We start from the raw sequence: 7,016 nt of genomic DNA, 5'->3' as shown, positions 1-7,016 counted from the left end.
AATAATAATAATTTTTTTTTAAAAATCCCCTTTCATATTTATTCCAAAAAAAAAAAAAAAAAAGACCAACCAGGTTACATGAAAAATCTGCAGGAATTCTAACAAGCACGACTTTTAGACTTTTTTTTTCCCCCCAGAATTTTCTTTTCTACAAATGACATTGCAAATGCTCCACCACTAATCCTCTCCCTCGTGTTAACCACCAGCTAATCTTCATACGAGTTAAAATTTCTTAGGAACTAGCAATGACATGAAAGTAAATGGAAAGGGATTCTGTGTCGTGCAATAGTTTGCATCCCCCATGTTTTATGGGTAGAAAAAAAAATAAAGAAAATGTATCAAACAAGAAATTTGAATGCCAGGCTGAAGTTCAGGAAAGTACAGTTGAGGACATAAGTTTACATACGCCTCGCAGAATCTGCAAGAATGTTAATAACAGTAAAAAATAAAGTAAGAGGGATCATAAAAATAGCATTTTGTTGTTTATTTAGTTCCGTCCTGTATTTCACATAACAGACGTTTACATATAGTCCACAAGACACAATAATAACTGAATTTACACAAATGAACCAGTTCAAAAGTTTACACACGCTCGATTCTTAATACCGTGTGTCGTTACCTGGATGATCGACGACGTGATGTGTTTATGTTTTGTGAGAGTTCTTCATGAGTCCCTTGTTTAAACTGTCCACTGTTCTTCAGAAAAATCCTCCAGGTCCTGCACATCCTTTGCTTTTCCAGCATCTTCTGCATATTTGATCCCTTTCCTTTCCAATAGCGACTATATGACGTCGAGATCCATCTTTTCACACCGAGGACCACCGAGGGACTCGTACACGACTGTTACAAAAGGTGCATACGTTCACCCATGCTCAAGAAGGCGACACGATACATTAAGATCCATGGGGTGTGTAAACTTTTGAACGAGACGATCGGATTGAATCGATATTATGTTGTGTTACTATTCAGAGCAGTACTAAATAAAAAGCAAAATGCAATTTTTATGATTCTTATTTATTTATTTATTTGTTTATTTTTAAATCACTGACATTTTGCAGATCCTGAAAGGCATATATATAATCTTATGACCTCAACTGTATTTCATAAATCCAGACCATAGATATCGACCTGATCATGTGTCTACATGACAGCTTCTGCACAACACAAAACCATGGGAGAATACATCTCGCAGCAAGCCTACATTAAACCCCCAACCTCTCGCACATCTACAAGGTTCTTCTTCATACAGATGTGAGAGAGGATGGGATCAGCATCCTTGCATAGATGACAATAACCAGCACCAAATTACATAAATACAGGATATAGATACCCAAACTATCGATCCTGATCACCTCTGGTGTTTTCAGCTCTGGAAGAGCTCAAAACATTCACTATCTCAACCAAGCTTGATCACTGAAGTGCTTAGAGAGGGGGAAGAATTATTTTATTGTTACAAGTTGCATCTCTCTCTCTCTCTCTCTCTCTCTCTCTCTCTCTTTTGCATCTAACTGAAACTTCTTTTCTTTTCTTGTTTATGATGTCTCAGGTTCCATGATTACCAATAATTCACTGTTGGTTTTGTGACATTATTTGCATCACACACACACACACACACACACACACACACACACACACACACACACATTACAAACCTTTATAACTACCCTTTAAATGAGTTTGCTACTGTTGTATTATCTGTTGGATGATGTATTGCAGTGAATAGACTGAAAAACACCTGGTTAATGATAAAATCAACTACTGAACATTTCACCATATAGAACCTGTTCCCCCAGTGTTTGCTTATGCAAACGAGACCCCATGATGAAATTTGCATACACAGAATGCTTGTAGATGGTAGATTGTTTATAGACAAAATATAGAGTAGGGTTATTAATCACAATTCTGGCATCTGGCTTGTTCTACATACAGTATATGATGTTTTGTTGTTGATTTACTGTACAGTAGAAACAGCAGGAGGAAATTTTAATTGTAATATATGACTTTTGTGTCGCTAGGTTTAAGGTTCAAATGCTTGTATTCTTTGTTTCCTCTGACAGAGGCCGTATCCAGCCTCTTCTCACTCCATACGCACATCAGCTCTAATGTTTTATAAGTGATTTTCTGCACAAATGATCTCATTAGAAAAGCTTTGACTAACCTTAAAGGAATACGCCGGCATTTTTCGATCTTATTTCTGTTGTATCCCCCGCATCTATATTGTATGTGTGATTAGTGATTACTACATAGAAGAACTTCCACCTTTCCCTGTAATCAGAAAACAACGATCACTTGTTCTTTCGAAATTCACGATGGAAAACATTATGTAAAGTGCTTCAGTGAATTCGCGAATTCTTCATTCAAGACTTGCTTTTAGAGATGGAACTACTGGTTTTAGAGGGAAGAATTTGCACATATATGTTACTAATGGAATGCACACATACGTAGATATTATAAAACCACTGGGAAAGCATAAGTAACCATCCATCTAGAAATCCATTTTCCATACCGCTTATCCTACACGAGTCATTAGGTCACCCTGGATGGGGTGCCGACCTATCACAGGGCACAATCGCACACTATGGACAAGTTGGAAATGCAACCAGCCTACAACACACGTCTTTGGACCGGGGGAGGAAACCGGAGTACCCGGAGGAAACCCCCAAAGCTCAGGGAGAACATTCAAACTCCTCGCACACATGGCGGAGGCGGGATTCAAACCCCCAACCCTTGGAAATGTGAGGCAAACGTGCTAGCATTTTTAAGCCATCGTGCTCCCTGCATAAGTAACCATTAACCTGAAATTCTTTTTAGTGTATTGCTCCAGTATTACACAGTTATATAAAGATCATTACACACAGCACTGCTGAATTTTCTATTCCGATTGGCCAGAAATTTTTCTATAACTGCAGCTCTGTCAAGTAATACTGGCTTCAAGGTCTAAATTAATGTGCCCGCTCTAATGCATGATTGTTTCTATAGTAACAACTTACACAGGGACCTTTAAGGTGCATAGAATCAGATTTAAAACATGTGTAGATATTGATTTGGTGAAGTTCTCTGTGAGAGAAGTTTATTTAGCATTTACGGAAAGTCATCTCCAGTGTCCGCGCTCTGTAACAGTCAGAGGTAAAACTGTAACTTTAAGTTTTCCGACTCTTCGGGACAGAAATAGGATAGTTTCTCTTTAACGAGCTTCATTTTTTTTTTGTCTTATTGACTTCATGAAAGAGAAAATAAAGAGAGGCTGGTGAGGGACTGACTGATTATAGTGGCTATAACATAAATGATAACAAGAACTAACTTGCCTCATGGACATTCCAGAACATTTTAATGAGTGTAACACAAATAGGTCAAATGTACGATGTGTTCAATAAATAAAGGTTTTCACTGTTGGCAAATTGCTGTCGTGTAGGAGGACTAAAACAGAGGACTAAAACTTTGAGGTACTGCACTGATTATTTTCCTGTACCAGCATGCCTCCAACTGTTCCATTCCTTAAATAAGAAGTCTTTTGTTAATAAAGTTTAGTTTTTAATGTGTCATGTTGTCAGATATTTGAAATGTAAATCGAGAGAATTCAACAGCTGCCCTTAGATTTCGTTGGCAAGTCGCCAGTCGCTGTATTATGAACTCACCTGTAGGCGTTCCTACTGCTGGTTGCCATAGTAACATTTATCAATGGGGGGGGCGGGCGCAACTAGCATTACACTTTTGACAACGAAGCAGTTTTCTTGCCGCTAAAATGAAACGCTCTGTAGGGAGAGCGTCTGTATATAAAATTCACCAATGTGTATAGGTATCATATCCTATGAGATGAAGGAGAAACAGTGTGTGCTCTTTGCCGTTGTGGCCATCTATGGTATCTGCGGTGAAAGCTCGAGCGCTGGACTGTCTGGGTCCACGAAACAATTCGGACTTGCAGGCAGCATGGCGGATCACGGATCACGTGGGCTCTAAATTTGCTCCAAATTTGCCGAGTTAAACTCTTCTCAACTGTCCCACATCACTGGACATGCCCACATCCAGTCTCCAGTGGTTGCATTATATATATATATATATATATATATATATATATATATAGCACGCAACTGTAAACGAAGATCTGAGTGAGTGAACGATGAAGAGGAGGAAGCAGGAAGGTGTTGTAAATTCTCCAAAATGGCTGCATGTTTACTTTTACCCTGCTTTTCCACTGAGTAAATGTGTCAGGAGCATTTATACATTTAAACATTTTCTTCCATGCATGAAGCAAACTATGTGGAGGAATAAAAATAATAAAAGCATGGGCACTTTGAAAAGCCACTTGTTTACCGTCTTATCAGTTATTAAATCTCGCTGAAGCACTGCAGAAAGCTGTGATGTTCGACTTCATTATCCAGAATAAGGCTGCTGTATTGACCCAGCGTATTCTGTATGAAAAGGCAAGAGGAAAATTTACAACACACACAAAAAAAATCATCTTTTCTAGAAAAGAAAGAGAGAAAAAAAAAAACACAGAGCAAACCTCTTGTAAATGAACAAGCACTTGTGTGACTGATATGTTGTTTATTTGTTTATGATTTGCTCCACGTAGTTAATTTCATACTGACAACTGACATGCTATCATTTTACATCCCTCTGTTTGCTGACACGGAAAAACGCAAGACACAGAATGTGATGTTTTTGGTATTAGAGACACACCAAATAAATCCCTAAAACTAAAAAATATTCTGCAGATGTTTCCAACACTGGTCTCCATGGAGTATCTCTGACTTCGCCATTATTACAGAGACAATATGAGCTATGAATTATGAGCTCACAAAAAAGCTTAAAAGATCATTTGAGCAAATTGGAATTGCAATATTATACCGCATCCTATATTTATATTCATGTGCTTGTTCTAATACGTTATCGTTTCTATAGTAACAACTTACACAGGGACGTAAACCGTGTACGCTCTACATAATTGGGTAGGGGAAAACTAATTATTATGATTGTTGATATGGTGAAATTTTCTGTGTGGAGACGTTTATGTATCATTTATGGAAGGAGTCTCCAGTGTTAGTGCTTTGTAAGCTTTAGGTTTTGCGACGTAGAAAGTCTTCAGGATGAAGGGTTTTCCTCTTCCACTTTCTGACTTCTTTTATATTGTCTGAAATGGTGCTTTGTGAGAACCGGAACTAGCTTGAGTTTCCACAACATTAAATGTAACTATAAAGAGATAAAAAGCATGCTGTGTTGTTTATTAATCAATAATAATAAAAAAAATAATAGTTAGTACCCTGTCCAGGGTGTACCCCGCCTTGTGCCCGATGCTCCCTGGGATAGGCTCCAGGTTTCCCCGTGACCCTGAAAAGGAGTAAGCGGTATAGAAGATGGATGGATGGATAATAGTTAGTAACTGTTGTAGTATAAGAGGAATAAAACACTTCAGAGCAAGCTGTTATTGGAAAAGAATCAACTTCAGGGTGATAAGAGTAACTCCATTTCCAATCTAGCCACGTCACACCACCCTGTTGTCGATTATTTTCCTTTAATAGCGCACCACTAAGCGTTTTATTCCTTACATAATGCAGTAATGAATGGAAAGAAACTCCTAATTTTGGATCAGGATGCTAAGCCAAAAAAATGGTTCTTCAAGGGATGTTTAGACAGTTTAGTTACGAGTTCTTTTCTTCTTTGAAATGTTCTACTTGGAACTCTCTTTGATAGGGAACCGCTCTGTTGTAGGGTTCTACATAAAACTTTCAAGAGTTCTCAAACCCCTACAGGATTCCTCAGAGGTTCTTCAGATAGTAAAGGGTTTTTACCTACTGTAGGTTTCTGAAGTAGTGTTGTTTCAAACCCGTTCGAGAGGGGAAACCTTTGTTGTTTTTAAACTCATATCAAACAAGGGTTCCTCACCGATTAAGAAGTTCCTCAACAAGGGTTCCTCAGGAGTTCTCTGGACAGTTAATGGGTTTTAGCGGTCTAAAAGTGGTTCTTTCTTGAATCATTTCTGATAGTAAAACCTTCTCGAGAGTTCCAAAATAGTTTGTTGGGGTTTTTTTTGTTTTGTTTTGTTTTGTTTTTTTGTAAGGGGGTAGTTATGTGGTTCCTACCTTCCTAAAAAGGGTCTATTCAGTACCTTCTGTTAAAGGCAAACCCTCTACTGTAGCACTTTATGATCCCATGGCTTTTCTTACAACTTCCAGTCTTGGAAAAACATTGTTCTTCAAAGGGTCTTTGGACAGTTAATGGTGCTAGGCTTCCTGTAGTGGTTCTATGTGAAACTGTCTGAAAGGGAAACTGCTTGATGTAGGAATCTACATAGAACCTTTAAGGGTACTGTCAAACTGAATAGCCCTTTACGCCATTATATCCAAGACCCCTAAATATAAAAATAAACCCAAGAAAAAGGAACCCTTCTTTTTCTACGACTGTAAGAATCCCTTTACATAAAGTTCTACAGTAATGTATTCCAGTTTTTCTTCACTAATATTTGATTCATTTCGAATGCTTTTAGGGCCCCAAAAACCTTTAAAACCCCAAAGAACCCTTAAAATCCATTGAAGAATCCTTTTTTTTTTTTTTCAAACTTAAACTTTGTTGTTTCTGAATCCAATTAAAATCGTTTGCTCATTTGACATCCTGTGAATTTTTGCACGAGCTGGTCCTTTTTGCGTGAGGAATGTGACTCTGTATTTGATCTGACAGTTTTATACTCTCTGTTATATCTAGGAAAATGATTTTGAGCAAAAACATTTTAGTAGCAGCAGCGTAATTATATTAATAACATATGGATATGTTTAACTCCTCCACTTTGCACAAAGAGAAACAAAATTCATTTTTCCAGCTCTGTTCTTTCTTCCAGACTGAGAGGCTGAATAGACAGTGAGAGACGAAAGAAAGTGAGAGAGAGAGAGAGAGAGAGAGAGAGAGAGAGGGAGTGATTAGGTTGTATTGGACATACGCCAGGACCCCCATCTCTCTCGCTCTCTCTCTCTGTCTCTCTCTCGCTCTCTCTCTCTGTCTCTCCCCCTTACATTTTTCTTTGC

Source organism: Ictalurus furcatus, chromosome 27 (assembly GCF_023375685.1).
Source record: "Ictalurus furcatus strain D&B chromosome 27, Billie_1.0, whole genome shotgun sequence".
Classification (NCBI taxonomy): domain Eukaryota; kingdom Metazoa; phylum Chordata; class Actinopteri; order Siluriformes; family Ictaluridae; genus Ictalurus; species Ictalurus furcatus.
Note: the sequence above shows the minus strand (reverse complement) of the source record.